The sequence below is a fragment of the Lepidochelys kempii genome, chromosome 8 (assembly GCF_965140265.1).
Source record: "Lepidochelys kempii isolate rLepKem1 chromosome 8, rLepKem1.hap2, whole genome shotgun sequence".
NCBI lineage: Eukaryota > Metazoa > Chordata > Testudines > Cheloniidae > Lepidochelys > Lepidochelys kempii.
In genome coordinates, this window is record NC_133263.1 from 100,414,282 (window position 1) to 100,431,750 (window position 17,469).

The 17,469-nt window shown below is 44.6% G+C and overlaps 1 protein-coding gene across 1 annotated transcript in view; it reads left to right on the plus strand.

Annotated features, from left to right (window-relative positions):
• AGBL4 (AGBL carboxypeptidase 4) overlaps positions 1-17,469 on the plus strand; it is a 1,390,068-nt gene that overhangs the window by 1,220,001 nt on the left and 152,598 nt on the right. The window lies entirely within an intron of this gene.

The following is a 17,469-nucleotide window of genomic DNA, read 5'->3' on the forward strand; positions in this document are numbered from 1 at the left end:
AGCAATGGTTCCATCAACCCACCCAGCAATATTGTTATCCTATCCAACTATACTCTCAGCCCAGCAGAAGCAGCTGTTCTATCTCGGGGCCTCTCCTTCTGCCCCTCCACCCCCACGAACATGATACAGTTCTGTGGTGACCTAGAATCCTATTTTCGATGTCTCCGACTCAAGGAATATTTCCAAAATACCTCTGAACAACATACTAATCCACAGAGGTCTCCCTACCAACACTACAGAAAGAGGGATTCTAGGTGGACTCCTCCTGAAGGTCGAAACAGCAGACTGGACTTCTACATAGAGTGCTTCCGCCGACGTGCACGGGCTGAAATTGTGGAAAAGCAGCATCACTTGCCCCATAACCTCAGCTGTGCGGAACACAATGCCATCCACAGCCTCAGAAACAACTCTGACATCATAATCAAAAAGGCTGACAAAGGAGGTGCTGTTGTCATCATGAATAGGTCGGAATATGAACAAGAGGCTGCTCAGCAGCTCTCCAACACGAGTTTCTACAAGCCATTACCCTATGATCCCACTGAGAGTTACCAAAAGCAACTACAGCATTTGCTCAAGAAACTTCCTGAAAAAGCACAAGATCAAATCCGCACAGACACACCCCTGGAACCCCGACCTGGGATATTCTATCTACTACCCAAGATCCATAAACCTAGAAATCCTGGACGCCCCATCATCTCAGGCATTGGCACCCTGACAGCAGGATTGTCTGGCTATGTAGACTCCCTCCTCAGGCCCTACGCTACCAGCACTCCCAGCTACCTTCGAGACACCATTGACTTCCTGAGGAAACTTCAATCCATCGGTGATCTTCCTGATAACACCATCCTGGCCACTATGGATGTAGAAGCCCTCTACACCAACATTCCACACAAAGATGGACTACAAGCCGTCAGGAACACTATCCCCGATAATGTCACGGCTAACCTGGTGGCTGAACTTTGTGACTTTGTCCTTACCCATAACTATTTCACATTTGGGGACAATGTATACCTTCAGATCAGCGGCACTGCTATGGGTACCCGCATGGCCCCACAGTATGCCAACATTTTTATGGCTGATTTAGAACAACGTTTCCTCAGCTCTCGTCCCCTAAAGCCCCTACTCTACTTGCGCTATATTGATGACATCTTCATCATCTGGACCCATGGAAAAGAAGCCCTTGAGGAATTCCACCATGATTTCAACAATTTCCATCCCACCATCAACCTCAGCCTGGTCCAGTCCACACAAGAGATCCACTTCCTGGACACTACAGTGCTAATAAACAATGGTCACATAAACACCACCCTATACCGGAAACCTACTGACCACTATTCCTACCTGCATGCCTCCAGCTACAGTACAACTACAATACCCACCTGCGGAAGTAAGGAAACAGATTGATAGAGCCAGAAGAGTTCCCAGAAGTTACCTACTACAGGACAGGCCTAACAAAGAAAATAACAGAACGCCACTAGCCGTCACCTTCAGCCCCCAACTAAAACCCCTCCAACGCATTATTAAGGATCTACAACCTATCCTAAAGGATGACCCAACACTCTCACAAATCTTGGGAGACAGGCCAGTCCTTGCCTACAGACAGCCCCGCAACCTGAAGCAAATACTCACCAACAACCACATACCACACAACAGAACCACTAACCCAGGAACTTATCCTTGCAACAAAGCCCGTTGCCAATTGTGCCCACATATCTATTCAGGGGACACCATCACAGGGCCTAATAACATCAGCCACACTATCAGAGGCTCGTTCACCTGCACATCCACCAATGTGATATATGCCATCATGTGCCAGCAATGCCCCTCTGCCATTTACATTGGTCAAACTGGACAGTCTCTTCGTAAAAGAATAAATGGACACAAATCAGATGTCAAGAATTATAACATTCATAAACCAGTCGGAGAACACTTCAACACGTTACTGTTACTCTGAAACATGTTTTAGTTTGTGGCCCTTTTAAGTGAGTTACGTGAAGCAGACTCCTCCCCCTATATGGAAGTGTCTGCATAATTTGAAACAGAGCGCCTGGTGATTGGGTAAAGAGTTGTCCCGATTTTATCAGGACAGTCCTGATATTTGGGGCTTTGTCTTATATAGGCACCTATTACCTCCACCTCTGTCCCGATTTTTCACACTTGCTGTCGGGTCGCCTTTCCCATAGGTCCAGCCACACTGGGGAAGTGCAGTGCCAGGACAGGGCTAGTTTGTCTGGCTGCACTGACAGAGTTAACACGTTCAGGGTGAACCATATTTCATGTTTAGTAGGTCAGACGAAGGCTGCTTCTTTCTGGTCCCTGTTACACACTGCATGTTTGCTCTTCTTTTGCTTTGGCTGTTGTCAGTTATGTAACCATCCCCTTTGGCTTGTGTGTTTCAAAGTTAAGCCAAGGTCAAACTACATCTTGCTGGAGCTTAAATGATAACTCAGAAACGTGGTATTTCCAAGTGTTGTATCTATGGGTCTGATCCAAAAGCCCCATTAAGTCAGTTAAAAGACTCCCATTAGACTGGAGTTTGGATGAGGCCCTATTTATCATTCTGGGAAAGAGGGTTGAAGTCTAAATCCAGCAAAGCACTTAAGCACATGCTTAAATTTAAAACAAGAGTAATCCTACTGAAATGCGTGTAGTTACATATGTTCTTAAAAGTTTAGCTTAGCCACGGTATGACAAAGAACTACTTAGAGGGGACTTCATTTGGGAGGTTTTTATACTTTTAGCCATTGATTCCAATTTGTATGTTTTGTGCATCAAATTTTATACCTGCACCTAGAGCTTTGGAGGGCTATATTGTTAAAATAATCTGAAATGAACAAATTCAGATGTAACACAACAGTTATTGTGCGGTGAACAACTACTCCTTAATTCTTAAGGTCATTTAGTGAGACTTGATTGATCTTTCCATCATGAGAATGACACTCACCTCACTGAACATCTCCTTGTCTTCCCAAAATGACGCAACCCCAACCGTGATACAAATCAGCTAAAGCAAATAAATAAGTAAATGTACATTTTATTAATTAAAATCTACCCGAGCCCAAGCAGAGTTTTGGAAGAGAAGAACCAGAGACACCATGAAGTACGCTAAGGACTTTGCTATTGCTACTCATTTTGTGTAGAAGGCACCCAGACGCGATGGTAATAGGCAGCGGTAAAATACAGATAGATTTTACGACTATGAAGGAAATGCCTGTCTTCCTCACAGAGCTGTTAAACCTTAATAAATGTGTTAAAAATACCCCAACTGATTGTATTATATCAGACACTAATTACTGTGTGAGAATTTAAAATGACTTTTTTCTTGTGCCTAGAATCAGTTTTTCCCTGGCTTGGCTTCTAGCCATAGCTAACACTCCTTCCAAAACTACCTGCACCATGGCATGACGGGAACATCATAAAGCCCTTCTGGTACGAGCCACTTGTGTTGTCGTTTACCTCGGAGGAAAGTTGGAATAGAACTGTCATTTGAATTGGGTTACACACCTACCTCACACAACAGTAAATGATGACACACAAGCTGTGAGGTTCAGAAAGGGGGAGAATGAGACACACTTAAATGAGATCAAAAATTGGCCTTTCTTTGCCAGTTGCTATCTAGAAAGATATATGCACAGCTGTGATTTGTAGCTGCTGCTTCAGATCAAACCTTCTGGAATGCTAGAGAAAGGTCCCGATAGGATTTACAGCAGACAAGAGTGGTTTCAATGTGGATTCTCTTCTTTAATAACCCCTCTTCTGCCCATCCACCTACCATATACAGTGCCTTACTGAATGCTCAGTTGCTTTCCATAGAACAAAGTAGGCTGACAGAACGCAAACTTCTCCCGCTGTCCTTTAATTTAGGAAAAATGTGAGTTTTAATCTTTTGTGTTCTGCATTCAAGAGATGGGAGGGAAAAATGTCTAGATACCTCCATTTAAAGATACATTTTGACTTTCCACATCTAAGTAGAATATCTGTGTGTTTTAAAAGAAAAACAAAAAAACAAGGAAAAAACAACAAACAAATCCCCAAACACAATCACCTGTGGATTTGGAAGACTACAATCTCCTTTTTGTTGTTGCTGATAATGATATACTTTCCACACCGTACTCTTCGCTCTCCTCATGTCGTGTATGTTTTTCTTTTTACTTTAAAACTAATTTTATTGAGAGAACAAATAGAGGAGATCGTTAAGAGGAAATATGTCGGCATTGGTTTGTACAGAGAAAATATGCCATCTGCTTAATGTGTTTCATCTTGTGTCAACCTAAGATGTGTTGTTTGGTTTAACATGCCAGTCACTAACCAAGAAATAGAACCAGCCGCAATCACATGTACATGGGCTTGGGTTCTTGCATTTAGGAGACTTTGCGTCAGTCTGAAATAGACTGATAGATTTTAGGGTCTGAAGGAACCACAGTCTGAGCTCCTGCCATAAAATGTCAAATGTATGGTACGAGAGAATTATGTGACATTTTTGGTCCTCATCTTTCACCATACTGAACCAGAACTAAAGCAGTCTGAACGTGGGCCAGGCTGCCTAAGGTCACAGGTTCAGGGGAAGGGAAAGCTTTTGGAGGTGGTCTGAGGGGGTGATCTCTGGTAAGGAGATATCCAGCCAAAAAAGTAGCAGAGCTTTCCAATGAGCAAACAAGTGAAGCAGGGTTGACCATCCTCACCCAGGGGTATATTTCTGTAAGCGTTCTGCTCTCTTCAGACCATGGGGCTACTTTCAGTGGTGCCACTGTGACACTGTGGAGCATAGAATCATAGAATCTCAGGGTTGGAAGGGACCTCAGGAGATCATCTAGTCCAACCCCCAGATTGTACGCGATGAGAATAGACTTGGATGGGAAATGAATTTCAATCGTTTGTTTTGGTTTCCATTATCTGTTTTTTTAAATAAGTCTTGAGGTTTTGCAATCCTGACATGGGCCTTGGTTTAGCTATAACAGAAACTAGTGCTTAGTGTGTTGCAATTGCTGGTAAAATATATGTGTCACATCTCGTGCTAATTTTACAATGATACTTTGCTTTAGAAATACCATTTCCTTGAAGCACCCCTTCTATCTATCTATCTATATATCTAATCTTTGCTATTTCTACCACAAACATTTCATCTGAAATACATGAAGCATGTGTCTGAGCAAGGTAAAGGTAGTTGGTCATATTTTGTTACATTGTGTATAATAAAGACTTTAACTTATTTTTTTTTAAGAGAAGAAGCTTGCAGACAGCTTCAAATATCTGCCTAAGGACAAAATGAGCTGAGGTTTGTAGATAGCTTTTGAAGAAATAAATAAATGGAAAGATTTTTATGTTGATAAAAATAACTAATGCAGAGCTTTTTGCACCAGTGCCTGGAGACACAGACAGATGTGGGATTTTGAAGGGATAAAGAATTGAAAACGGTTGGCAGGTAGTTGCTATAAAAATGTCTAGGCTTCCTGCCTCCTACGATATACCAACATCCAGGCGAATGAAGATTGTCTGAGAAGGTAATGATGACAAGATCAGGTTCCAAACATCAGAGATCATCAGAAACCCCCTCGGTTCAGATCAATTCAAAGCCAAAGAGAAGCAGTTAAGAAACCAGGGTACTTTATATTGAATAGTCTTGGGTGTTTTCAAACTTTGAAAACACTGAGGTGCAGGGGAAATGGCTGGAGGATGTTTGAGTTTGAACTATGTGCTAGAACCAAGTGCTGGTTCAGTGGAATGAGCTGTCAGAGCTTTATGCAAACTCCCCTCTTACCCCCCCCCCCCCCGCTCTTTCGGGATTTCAGAAAACTTTCCCCATGGTGCTGTCTGTGGTGTATTTTCACTTTGTGGTTTGTGATGGCGCCTTTTATTAGAATCGGTAATGTAGAATAAGTCACATGATGGCTTTCCCATGGGATTTCTCTTGTGTCTCTGATTGGCTGAGGCTATGCTATGTGGTCAGGAAGAGTCAGCTATCTCCCTAGAAGCCATTTTTCACTTGGTTTCTGAGCCACAGACTGCATTTCAGTTGAGTTCAAATCCAGCTGAAAAAAATCCAGGACGTATTGTTTTCACCTGATTCCTGGCCCTTTGTATCTTCCTGAGTCTGGCAAGCAGTTTCACGTGTGTTCTGATCTGTAGTTCACCCGGTCTTGGGAGCTCTCTTCTTCGGATTTTCTTTTTGGCATTTCTGATTTCACAAGGGGAAGTTTGTTGTCTTGATATCTGAGTCTTCTCGATTTAATGATTAGTGGATTCTTCCATGATGGGGGCCACAGAGAGTGCACAATACTGTTAACAATTCCCATCCCAGATCTACCTCTGCCAGGAGCACAGCTACAGGTCTGTGCTTCTGTTCGTTGCCCCTTCTTTGGCACTGGTGTCTCATTCTGACACCAGTGTTACCCCTGCCAAGCTGCAGCCGATGTCCACGGCCTGGCAGGTCTTCTTCTTATTTGAGGAAAAATCAGTGACCTGGAGTCTGGCTGTACTCTAAATGTAACCTGCTTTATTTACACATGAAAACCAGTTCTGAAAAGAGATGGTCAAACAGCATGCAGGACGATTCCTTCTTCCAGCAGTCTCACACCCAGTTCTGGTGGAAGGGGGGGCGTGCTGCATCGAGAATTTACTTGAATTTGAGCCTAAGGCAGAAAGCAAACTCACCTGCTACTCTCACAATTCCCTCTCTCCCGAAACTGCCTCTACACAAAACCTTACGTATCCCCAAACTAACACCAACACGGCATGTCTTCCCAAAAGTCATAACTTGCTTGCACCCAGTGAAAAAGAACTTATAAGGCTATGGGTAACAGTGTCACCTGGTGATGCCAGTCATAACAATATGCATGAAACATCTTTGCCTGACTCCATGTGAATGTTTGGTTCCCTTTAATTTTGTTTTCTATATTTCACATATGTTCTTTCACTGAAGTTTTCACATTCTCAGGTTTGCTACCCAAGATCCATAAACCTGGAAATCCTGGGCGCCCCATCATCTCAGACACTGGCACCCTAACAGCAGGATTGTCTGGCTCTGTGAACTCTTTCCTCAGGCCCTACGCTACCGGCACTCCCAGCTACCTTTGAGACACCACTGACTTCCTGAGAAAACTACAATCCATCGGTGATCTTCCTGAAAACACCATCCTGGCCACTATGGATGTAGAAGCCCTCTACACCAACATTCCACACAAAGATGGACTACAAGCCGTCAAGAACACTATCCCCAATAATGTCACGGCTAACCTGGTGGCTGACCTTTGTGACTTTGACCTCACCCACAACTTTTTCACATTTGCAGACAATACATACCTTCAAGTCAGCGGCACTGCTATGGGTACCTCATGGCCCTACAATATGACAACATTTTTATGGCTGACTTAGAACAACGCTCCCTTAGCTCTCGTTCCCTAACGCCCCTGCTCTACTTGTGCTACAGTGATGACATCTTCATCATCTGGACCCATGGAAAAGAAGCCCTTGAGGAATTCCACCATGATTTCAACATTTTCCATCCCGCCATCAACCTCAGCCTAGATCAATCCACACAAGCGGTCCATTTCCTGGAAACTACTGTGCTAGTAAATGATGGTCACATAAACACCACCCTATACCGGAAACCTACTGACTGCTATACTTACCTACATGCCTCCAGCTTCCATCCAGGACATACCACATGATCCATTGTCTACAGCCAAGCTCTAAGGTACAACTGAATTTGCTCCAATCCCTCAGACAAACACCTACCAAATCTCTCTCAAGCATTCTTAAAACTACAATACTCACCTGCTGAAGTGAAAAAACAGATTGATAGATCGGATGAAGTGAGCTGTAGCTCATGAAAGCTTATGCTCAAATAAATTGGTTATACTCTAAGGTGCCACAAGTACTCCTTTTCTTTTTGCGAATACAGACTAACACGGCTGTTACTCTGAAACCTGTAATTTTGCAACAGAAAAGCTTCAAAAACAGACTCCAAAAACAGACTCAAAAACAGCTTGAATTAAAGCTCAGCAGTTTCTCATTGGACTCTGTTTTTGAAGCTTTTCTGTTGCAAAATTGCCATTTTGCAAAAATGCAAACTAGATACCATTAACTTGGGTTCGAATAGAGACTGGGAGTGGCTGGGTCATTACATGTATTGAATCTATTTCCCTATGTTAAGTATCCTCACACTTTCTTGTCAACTGTCTAAATGGGCCATCTTGATTATCACTACAAAAGTTTTTTTCTCCTGCTGATAATAGCTCGTCTTAATTAATTAGCCTCTTACAGTTTGTATGACAACTTCCACCTTCTCTATATGTATATCTATATCTGCTTACTATATGTTCCATTCTATGCATCCGATGAAGTGAGCTGTAGCCCACGAAAGCTTATGCTCTAATAAATTTGTTAGTCTCTAAGGTGCCACAAGTACTCCTGTTCCAGTTTACCTGTGACTCTATGTGTGCAGTTTCCTGGTCAGATTCAATACTGCTTTGGCTACACATTGGCAACAGGGCGTCTGCAAACCCACCAGCAATGCCTGTGATATCCCAGCAAGTCATAACTACAGGAGCATAGCAAAGATAGCATAACACTGTGCTAAGTGGAAACAGGAGGGTTCATGCAGTTCTAGGGGTTTGATTGAATTCAACACTCTGCCACAAGGATAAAGGCAGCATTTTCCCTCTGGTTGGGATGGGGGAAGAGAACATAGTTCTGTGTCCTTTTATCCATGTACTGTGCTTGAAAGATGAACGGGATCTTTACTGATATTTGCTCAGTCTTATTTTATACTGAATCTGGGCTTTTAACAAGAAGCCATGAAATCATTAATAGGTCGACTGATTTCTGAATTCAATCTATAGAAACACTTGCACTGAGAATTAATGGACAACCTGAAGACACAGAATACTTGCCCCCCTAGGCAGGTGTGGGGATGGGAGCTAGGTGTGGGGAATGACTTGTATGGCTATTGGGTGCCTACTCAAGCCATTGCTCATAAAAGTGCTGAAGAACTGTAGAAAGTGTTAGGCCAAGACATCCTCAACTAAACTTGTCATGTGTTGTGCTTTTGAGGGTGGTGGAGAACTAATGTGGCAAGGGGGAATTTGGATATCGCTTTCAATGGGTGGAATATTGACTGCCCAGTCAGCCCCATTCCTGAAAAGACACAGGACTCGCAAGGTGAAATCCCACTTGCAACCCAAGAACCACGTACCTCAAGGTGTTCCATCTCCATCCTGTGGATTTCAGTTTACGCTTGTGCTTGCGTTACCTACTGCTCAGTGAGTGTTTTGTACCCCTGTCTGTGCCCGATGCACAGGGCACAGCATGGTTCTCTTACAGCTTTCAATGTGAGAGCCTGACTCTTTGGCTCAAGCTGTAGAGACTCTGGAGGTGCCTGGTCTATTGCCTGGTGATGGCCAAGATGGTGGTTTGCATGTTCATCTTTCAACTTGGGCCACAACGTGATCGGGCTGTCTCTTTTTATATAGCTCATGACTGCATGCTGCCAACAGTTTGTGTGTGTGCATGCATGTGGGTGTGCAGTCTTTGTTACTGTTTTTAGTGTACTTGGGACAGCATGAAAACAGTGCATCAAAACCAAGACAGAAATTAGGGCAGCAGAGGCCACCAATTGTCCATAGCATGCATTCGATTGAGAGCAGTAGGAGCTTCAGTATGCTCCTTCACCCACTGGGTGGCAACGTAGCACATTCATTGAAAAGTAGGGCAAAACCCAGTTGTAAATGGTTCTTTGTACTCAGTGCATAGGCAGTTGTGTGCTCCCTCTGTTTACTTGCTTTATTTTTTCTGCCAAGAGATACAATAGACGCTATGATCCTATGAGCCCCTCAATGCCAACTGGCAAAGTGTGTCACAGTCAGGTCATGGGTGGCCAGACCTTGTAGTCAGAGCCAGAGTCTGCGGTCACAAGACAGGAGTCAGCTGGGTCAGGATACCAGGAGGTCAGAGTCAGGAGACAAACTGGAGGTGAGAACCACCAATCAGTTTCCAGGAGTCAGGGTGCCAGGAAATCAAGCCGTGGGAGCAGGAAGCACAAAGCACACCGTCCAGAACAGAGTGGAATCCTGTTGTTCAGACAGTTCCTGTTCCTGCTACTAGCTTAAGTATGGCCAGCCGGCCAATCAGTTGTTCTGGGACTCTACCAATAGGACTGCAGGGGATGGAGCCTGGGGCTGTGCTTCATGGATCCTAGGTCCGTAAGCATCAGCAGGCTGCCAGATGGAGGGTTGGTGCATGATGGCTGCTCCTATAAACCCTACAGAGCCAGGTTGTAGACCCGTGGGTGATGACAAAGGGCTCACTGACATGTAATGGCAACTCCTATCAGGCCTGACAAACTCACTACACCTAACATATTGCTGTCATAGTATTCATCTATGAAGAATGTTGTGTAAGGCATCAAATAAGAACTTGTATCATAGAATCATAGAATATCAGGGTTGGAAGGGACCCCAGAAGGTCATCTAGTCCAACCCCCTGCTCAAAGCAGGACCAATCCCCAATTAAATCATCCCAGCCAGGGCTTTGTCAAGCCTGACCTTAAAAACTTCTGAGGAAGGAGATTCCACCACCTTCCTAGGTAATGCATTCCAGTGTTTCACCACCCTCCTAGTGAAAAAGTTTTTCCTGATATCCAACCTAAATCTCCCCCACTGCAACTTGAGACTATTACTCCTTTTTCTGTCATCTGCTACCACTGAGAACAATCTAGATCCATCCTCTTTGGAACCCCCTTTCAGGTAGTTGAAAGCAGCTCTCAAATCACCCCTCATTCTGCTCTTCTGTAGACTAAACAATCCCAGTTCCCTCAGCCTCTCCTCATAAGTCATGTGTTCCAGTCCCCTAATCATTTTTGTTGCCTTCTGCTGGACTCTCTCCAATGTTTCCACATCCTTCTTGTAGTGTGGGGCCCAAAACTGGGCATAGTACTTCAGATGAGGCCTCACCAATGTCGAATAGAGGGGAACGATCACGTCCCTCGATCTGCTCGCTATGCCCCTACTTATACATCCCAAAATGCCATTGGCCTTCTTGGCAACAAGGGCACACTGTTGACTCATATCAAGCTTCTCGTCCACTGTCACCCCTAGGTCCTTTTCTGCAGAACTGCTGCATAGCCATTTGGTCCCTAGTCTGTAGCGGTGCATTGGATTCTTCCATCCTAAGTGCAGGACTCCGCACTTGTCCTTGTTGAACCTCATCAGATTTCTTTTGGCCCAATTCTCCAATTTGTCTAGGTCCCTCTGTATCCTATTCCTACCCTCCAGCCTATCTACTACCCCTCCCAGTTTAGTGTTGTCTGCAAACTTGCTGAGGGTGCAATCCACACCATCCTCCAGATTATTTATGAAGATATTGAACAAAACCAGCCCCAGGACCGACCTTGGGGCACTCTGCTTGACAATGGCTGCCAACTAGACATGGAGCCATTGATCACTACCTGTTGAGCCCAACAATCTAGCCAACTTTCTACCCACCTTATAGTCCATTCATCCAGCCCATACTTCTTTAACTTGCTGGCAAGAATACTGTGGGAGACAGTGTCAAAAGCTTTGCTAAAGTCAAGGAACAACACGTCCATTGCTTTCCCTTCATCCACAGAGCCCGTTATCTCGTCATAGAAGGCAATTAGATTAGTCAGGCATGACTTTCCCTTGGTGAATCCATGCTGACTGTTCCTGATCACTTTCCTCTCATCTAAGTGCTTCAGAATTGATTCCTTGAGGACCTGCTCCATGATTTTTCCAGGGACTGAGGTGAGGCTGACTGGCCTGTAGTTCTCAGGATCCTCCTTCTTCCCTTTTTTAAAGATGGGCACTACATTAGCCTTTTTCCAGTCGTCTGGGACTTCCCCAGATCGCCATGAGTTTTCAAAGATAATGGACAATGGCTCCGCAATCACATCCGCCAGCTTCTTTAGCACTCTCGGATGCAACGCATCCAGCCCCATGGACTTGTGCACGTCCAGCTTTTCTAAATCATCCCGAACCACTTCTTTCTCCACAGAGGGCTGGTCACCTCCTCCCCATGCTGTGCTGCCCAGTGCAGTAATCTGGGAGCTGACCTTGTTCGTGAAGACAGAGGCAATTGAGCACATTAGCTTTTTGCACATCCTCTGTCACTAGGTTGCCTCCCTCATTCAGTAAGGGGTCCACACTTTCCTTGACTTTCTTCTTGTTGCCAACATACCCGAAGAAACCCTTCTTGTTACTCTTAACATCTCTTGCTAGCTGCAACTCCAGATGTGATTTGGCCTTCCTGATTTCACTCCTGCATGCCCGTGCAATATTTTTATACTCATTCCTGGTCATTTTTCCAATCTTCCACTTCTTGTAAGCTTCTTTTTTGTGTTTAAGATCAGCAAGGATTTCACTGTTAAGCCAAGCTGGTCGCCTCCATATTTACTATTCTTTCTACACATCGGGATGATTTGTCCCTGTAACCTCAATAAGGATTCTTTAATATAAAGCCAGCTCTCCTGGACTCCTTTCCCCCTCATGTTATGCTCCCAGGGGATCTTGCCCATCAGTTCCCTGAGGGAGTCAAAGTCTGCTTTTCTGAAGTCCAGGGTCTGTATTCTGCTGCTTTCCTTTCCTCCTTGTGTCAGGATCCTGAACTCAACAATCTCATGGTCACTGCCTCCCAGATTCCCATCCACTTTTGCTTCCCCTACTAATTCTTCCCAGCTTGTGAGGTCAAGAAGAGCTCTGCCCCTAGTTGGTTCCTCCAGCACTTGCACCAGGAAATTGTCCCCTACATTTTCCAAAAACTTCCTGGATTGTCTGTGCACTGCTATATTGCTTTCCCAGCAGATATCAGGGTGTTTGAAGTCTCCCATGAGAACCAGGGTGTGCGATCTAGTAGCTTCTGCGAATTGCTGGAAGAAAGCCTCGTCCACCTCATCCCCCTGGTCCGGTGGTCTATAGCAGACTCCCGCCATGACATCACCCTTGGTGCTCACACTTCTAAACTTAATCATACTGGCTACTATAAGCATTGTGAGATGTATGTATTGGGGTATTAGTCAAGAAGTCATAGGTATGTACTAAAAAAAGATCAAATTTAAGCAAGCATGGTTGGAAAACAAGTTTGTCCTAGACAAAGGAATGTTGATTTGCTTGTCTGCCTAGGTCTTGGGTATAAATGGGTCAGGGTAAGCCAAAGACAATGAAAATTATATTTCCATATTGAGTCAACAGGGAAAGCAAGTTAACTGGAGGATGAGAAGAGCAGGTTGTCCTCAGCACACTGGGGAATAAGCAACGAGGGAGAAGAACTTTATCTGGGGGACACTTCAAAAGATACATTTCAAAGATTTACTGGACTATAAAAAGCAGCAAGGAGAACACCTTGATTATCCAGCACTGAGGGAGCATGAAAGCTGGATCCTGGCCTGAGTGGGTTAGTAAGGCTGAGAGGCTGCTTGAGGTGAGAAACTTAACTTAGACAAAGATTTTAGCCTGTAAGAGTTCTGTTTAGTCTCTTAGAAGCATGGTACTCTTCTGTTTTATTTGCAACATGTCTGTTTCCACTGTCTTGACTCAGTATCACTTAAATCTCTGTCTTCGTTAATAAACTTCTCATTGTTTTATCCTGAGCAGATCTCAGTGGTGTAATATTAAACAAAGTGTGACTGCTTAGGAGAATCAAACAAGCTGGTACATAAACTGTATGTTTAGAGATAGTGAACTTGGTAATTTCTGCGAGTGTCCAGTGATAGGGACTGGATACTCTAGGGAAACACTCTTCCATGGCGCTCAGGAATGGAGGTGCACCAAGTTTTACCTGTAAAGGCTGGGAGAGTCCTGAGAAATTTTTTGATAGGGAGCTGTCACCCAGTTTAGCACCAGAAAATCTCTTTTTTTGCTAAGGCAATGGGGTAGCAAGGTCACCCAGAGTTCTGGGCACTCCAAGTGTCACAGATGCTCACTAAATAACTGGCACAGTCTTCGTCATCGGAGTTTGCTTTATCCAAATCTTTCCTGTCAAACATTTGTTTTCCTTAAAAAAAAAAATTAAAAAAAAATGCCAAGTTTCTAATGCAGCCAGTCTCATTAGAAATGTTGTCTGGAGGTGACAAGCATCTTTCTTCAGAATTCAGCTGATGCGGATTTGCTGAGTCACTTTTAGCTGGGTCCTCTTCAGAGCATCCTAATGCCACATAACTTATTCCTGTTGCAGCTCCCTTCAAGGGCTATAAGATCAGACATCTCCTCTGAGGGCATGTCTACACTACAAACTTAAGTCATCCTCTGTTAGGTCGACTTACAGCCACCCCAGTAATTACTGAGGTAGTTCATGTCCACACTGCCCTCCTTCTGTTGGTGGTATGCATCCTCACCAGGACCATTTCCACCGACTTAAGAGGGAGACTGTGGGAACTGGGAACCCAGGCTCTCAGCTCTGCACAGCTCCCTGCTGGGAGTCCATCTACCCTGCCCCCCATGCTCTTTGCTGGGCTCCCAGTTCCCTGCTCCCCATTAGCAGGGCAGCCGCCCAGGCTCCCAGAAGGGAGCTCCACGCCCAAAGCCTGGGCAGCTGCCAGGCTCCCAATGGGGAGCCAGGAGCCCGGGCAGCACCTGGGCTCTTGGTGGGGAGTGGGGAGCCTAGGCAGCAGGCCGGCTGGGAGTGGGGAGCCGGGAACCCAGGCAGCAGCTTGACTCTGAGCAGGTAGCCCCCTGCCTGCCCCAGAGTGGCATCCTGAGCTGTGAGTGGCTTTCTTGTCAATTTCATGGCTCCATGCTGGAACCATGAAATTGACAAGAATGACAGCCAACAGCTGATGTAAGTAACCTGCAGTGTCTACACAGACACTGCATCGCCCTAACTACACCGACATAAACCTACGCCTCTTGTGGAGGTGGTGTCATGATGTCCGTGAAGTAGGGCACTTACATCAGCAGGAGCAAGGCTGTAGTATGTACAGTGACATAGGTCAACGTAAGCTGCCTTTCATCGACCTAACTCTATAGTGTAGTCCAGGCCTGAAATCCTGTCGGAAGTGGTGTAAAATAATTCTCAGGTACACCTAAGAAGGACTAGTTGTGAGTGGCCTGCGAAGGGCATGTGGATCTATGCTTTCACCCGCAAGGGAGATCCAACCAGAGTGGGCTTGAGACAAATCCATCTTTGTCTGCACCATGCACATTTACAGGACTATGCAGATAATAAATACTGCTAAGTGTAAAGCATAGGGAGGAAGGGCTGAGCAGCGGTGAAAGAGACCTGTGCTGCCAATTGGATTCCAAGTCACTAAAATCCAAGAAACCCTATTCTTCCGTCCATGCCTAGGTGCTCGGAGTCAATCAGAGTTGGAAGGGTGCATCAGGTGACCCCCTGACTGTATTAGTTATGTTCTGCTCGAGAAAAACTGTGTCCAGTTATCTAACTCATTTCAAAGCTACTCCCAATGCCTTGAGGCTACTATTTGTCAGCCCTTGCCACATAAATGGTTCCTCTTATCTCTCACCTGGAGGTGCTCTGTGGCCTGCTCTCATCCAGTTGTGCATAGAGTGAAGTTGACAAGGGAGGGAGAAGAGGAAACCAAATGAGAAATGCCCATGAATTTGACATTGTTCAGCTGGTGATTTCTGCTTGCTGTAAGACCACACTGGGAAGATTAGGAATGAGAGCGAGTGTACTTTTCTGTCTGTGCCATTCAGTTCAGGAACATATGACTAGCAACCATGTACTGCATACCTCCCACTAACCAACAAAGCCTGTCACATGACATTTGTATGATAACTCCCTGTCGCTCTTTGTTTTCCACCTAACTTGACAGATGTGCTGATTCTGATAAGCAGGGCTTTGTCCCTTTGAACCCAGGGAAATATATCTTCTTTTTACTTGTCCTTCGGGCAGTGACATGTACATTGACTGATATTTTGGACACCAGCAATAGTAGTAACATGCCTTTCTTCAGTCTGATTCTAACAGCAAGGAAGAGCCTGGGTTTATTTTAGATGTAATTTCCAAGAATCCCAGGGGTCCTAATCCAGAGAGTAAAATAATGCTAGGAAAACTGGCTATTTCACAGTTTGACTCAGATTTGGCTCTGAAAGATCACTTAATTGGAGTGCTGCCTACATGCTAAAGGAGGGGGCTGCAACTCAGGACTCCTTGGTGCCATTCCTGGCTCGGCCACTGAGTGCTGTGTGACAACAGGCAATTTAACCTCTTCAGGACACAATGGACTTCTCTGTAAAGCGATAGAATGCCCACATCAGTGGCATTGGGAGGCTTCCTTAATTCATGCTTATAAAGCACAAAATATTAATATCACAATTGCTAAGAACTCAATATTGCAGCAGTCACACTGCAGCTCTAGGACCAGACCATAAAGTCTGTTATGATTAGCAGTAGTAGGTGCTCAGAGACGCACATGAAAACAAGCAGTATGTATTGCTTTCTTTCCATTTTGCTGCCTTTGCCACATCCTGCCCAGGAAATAGACTTGCCCAGACAGGTGTTGCAATTAGCATGTCCAAGAGTTGTCTGGATTATAGTGTTTCTGTTCGAAACACATTACTATACGCGTACTATTCCCTCTATATCTAAGGTGGGAATTCTCTTTTTCCCCTCTTCGTATACCCTAAATGCTTTCAGTCAAGATCTGAAACACTTCTGTGGTCATTAAAGATTTAAAGATTCCTTCTTGCAAAAAGCCACTGGTCAAATTCCAGTGTGAGCGATTACATTTTAAGCCTCCCCTTCCTCCCTTCACCAAGTTTCATCAGGATACAATATTCTTCACTGCTTGCCCTAAATTGTTGTCACTTTGATGTGTACTATTAAACAAATTGTGTGTCAGTTCTACCCCAGAGATGGTTGCATATCAGCAGTTGGCAAAATGATTCCTACATAAACAGACTGAAAACTGGTGACCAACAGGCTTTGGGGACAATACACAAATCTGGCAGCTACACCTTAAAGTATTCCTTCAATGTGGCAAATGCTTCATTTTGTGTTTCACAGAGGACAGGTCAAAAACACAGGCAGGAACCCCTATTTGCAGAACTGAAACGTTTCTCACAGGTCTCCTCAGCAGAATAACTTTCCATCAGGAGCCAAGCAAGGAAACCTGCACCACGGCAGATGCGTTCTGGAGTTAACACTTTTAACCGTTGAGGACAGGAGAAGAAATAATGGGCTTAAATTGCAGTAAGGGAGATTTAGGTTAGACATTAGCAAAGATTTCCTAAGTGTAAGGGTAGTTAAACATTGGAACAAATTACCAAGGGAGGTTGTGGGATCCCCATCATTGGAGGTTTTTAAGAGCAAGTTGGACAAATGCCTGTCAGGGAGCGTCTACATTATACTTAGTCCTGCTTCAGTGCAGGGGACTGGACTAGATGACCTATAGAAGTCTCTCCCAGTCCTGCGATTCTATGATGTAGGTGAAAACCAGTTCTCTGAATCCAAATCCTTCTGAATTTATGTGTGAGATATGATTCAAATGCCCTTGTT